The 2552-nt window shown below is 43.6% G+C and overlaps 1 non-coding gene across 1 annotated transcript; it reads right to left on the minus strand.

Annotated features, from left to right (window-relative positions):
• Positions 1-834: 834 nt before the first annotated feature.
• LOC112392426 (U5 spliceosomal RNA) lies at positions 835-948 on the minus strand. Its single transcript, XR_003001690.1, has one exon. It is a non-coding gene; the product is annotated as a U5 spliceosomal RNA (small nuclear RNA).
• Positions 949-2552: the final 1604 nt, after the last annotated feature.

Raw genomic sequence — 2552 nt, forward strand, 5'->3', positions numbered from 1 at the left:
GGGTGAACACGAAGAACAGATATTGTATGATTCCACTCATGTGAGATATCTAGAGTAGTCAAATTCATAGAGATAGAAAGTAGAATGGTAGTTGCCAGGGGCTGTGGGGAGAGGGCAATGAGAAGTTATTGTTTAATAGGTACAGAGTTTCAGTTTAAAGAACTGAAAAAGTTCTGCAGGTAGATAATAGTGATGGTTACAAATAATGTAAGCGTAGTTAATGCCACTGAATTGTACTTAAAAATGGTGAAAATGGAAGTAAGTCAGGCAGAGAAAGACAAATATGATATCATATATGTAAACTCTAAAAAAATGATACAAATGAACTTCTTACAAAACAGAAATAGACTCACAGACAGAAAACAAACTTATGGTTACCAAAGGAGAAAGGTGGGGGGAGGAGTAAATTAGGAATTTGGGATTAACATATACATACTACTATACATAAAATAGGTAAACAACAAAGACCTACTGTATAGCTCAGGGAACTATATTCAATATATTGTAATAACCCATAATGGAAAAGAATCTGAAAAAGCATATATATATCTATATATATCTATATCTATATCTATATCTATCTATCTATATATATATATATATATATATGGACTTCCCTGGTGGTCCAGTCGTTAAGACTCCGTGCTCCCAATTCAGGGAGCACAGGTTTGATCCCTGGTGGGGGAACTAAGATCCCGCATGCCACACAGTGCAGGATAAATATATAGAGATAGGTAGGTAGATAGATAGCGATATCTAGATAGATATAAATATATAAAACTGGATCACTTTGTTGTACACCTAAACACTGTAAATCAACTATACTTCAATTTTTTTTTTAATTTCCACAAGGCTTCAAAAAATTGAAGCAACAGTCGTGCTTTTCCCTCCCCACGTGAATCCTTAGTAAAAGGCAAAAGATTCACTCGATTATGAAGGGAAGCATGAGTACAGATTATACTTCAATTTTTTTTTTTTTTTTTTTTTTGGGGTACGCAGGCCTCTCACCATTGTAGCCTCTCCCGTCACGGAGCGCAGGCTCAGTGGCCATGGCTCATGCGCCCAGCCGCTCCGCGGCATGCGGGATCCTCCCGGACTGGGGCACGAACCTGCGTCCCCTGCATCAGCAGGTGGACTCTCAACCACTGCGCCACCAGGGAAGCCCTATACTTCAATTTTTTTTAAAAAAGTAAATCAAAAAGCAAACACACCAATAAAAGGGAAAAAATGGTGAAAATGGTAAATTTTATGTATATTTCACCACAGAGACACAAAAATAGAGAGTAGAGGTCACTGATGAAGCCAAGTACAGGAGGCCAAGGACTGAACGCATGAGGTGGACAGTAGGAAGGAGAACAGCAGCCCAGTGGGAGCAAATCATCCCTCAGACGCCCAAGTGGCTTGTGTGTTGTGTGCAGTACAGCAAAGGGTAGGAGCAAGACATGGGGCTGAATGCCACTCCTCTCCCCACCACTTTCACCTAGCTGCCTCGTGATGGCCTGATATGCATCCCCCAGAAAAACTACAGGAGTTCTCTAAAAAGGAATTGAATGCCTCAAAACTTCCATAACCTGTCATTTAGAGGTGTACCCATTAAACATCTAAACAGTGGCTTCTGAGACAAATAATGTATGATATCACTTACATGTGGACTCTAAAAAATACAACAAACTAGCAAATAAAACCAAAAACAAGGGCTTCCCTGGTGGCGCAGTGGTTGAGAGTCCACCTGCCGATGCAGGGGACTCGGGTTCGTGCCCCGGTCCGGGAAGATCCCACATGCCGCGGAGCGGCTGGGCCCGTGAGCCATGGCCACTGAGCCTGCGTGTCCGGAGCCTGTGCTCCGCAACGGGAGAGGCCACAACAGTGAGAGGCCCGCGTACCGCAAAAAAAAAAAAAAAAAAAGATATAGAGGACAAACTAGTGGTTGCCATGGGGGTAGGGTGGGGCAGTACAGGGATGCGTAATGGGAGGCAGAAACTATTGGGTGTAAGGTAGGCTCGAGGATACACTGTACCACGTGGGGAATATAGCCAGTATTTTATAATAACTGTAAATGGAAAGTAAGCTTTAAAAATTGTACAAAAAAATTAAAATGTTTTAAATAAATAAATGAGTGGCTTCCCACCCGATCACCATAAGGGAAGTCCTTCAGTCAGCGAGTCCACTGTAAACACAAAGGCCCCATCACAGAGATGATTTATGATCTCGTTCTTACATATGCTCCAACGGTCACCGTACTCTGATGAAAGCCTCCAACATGAAAGACTCACTCTAAGATAAGCAAACAACTGTGGCATGTGGGCTCAGCAGCTGTGGCTCATGGGCTGCAGAGCGCAGGCTCCATAGCCGTAGCGCCCGAGCTCAGCTGCTCCGCAGCATGTGGGATCCTCCCGGACCAGGGGTTGAACCCGTGTCCCCTGCATTGGCAGGTGGACTCCCAACCACTGTGCCACCAGGGAAGTCCCTAAAATGTTTTAAATAAATAAATGAGTGGCTTCCCACCCGATCACCATAAGGGAAGTCCTTCAGTCAGCGAGTCCACTGTAAAC

Source organism: Neophocaena asiaeorientalis, unplaced genomic scaffold (assembly GCF_003031525.2).
Source record: "Neophocaena asiaeorientalis asiaeorientalis breed wild unplaced genomic scaffold, Neophocaena_asiaeorientalis_V1.1 scaffold280, whole genome shotgun sequence".
NCBI classification, from domain to species: Eukaryota; Metazoa; Chordata; class Mammalia; order Artiodactyla; family Phocoenidae; genus Neophocaena; species Neophocaena asiaeorientalis.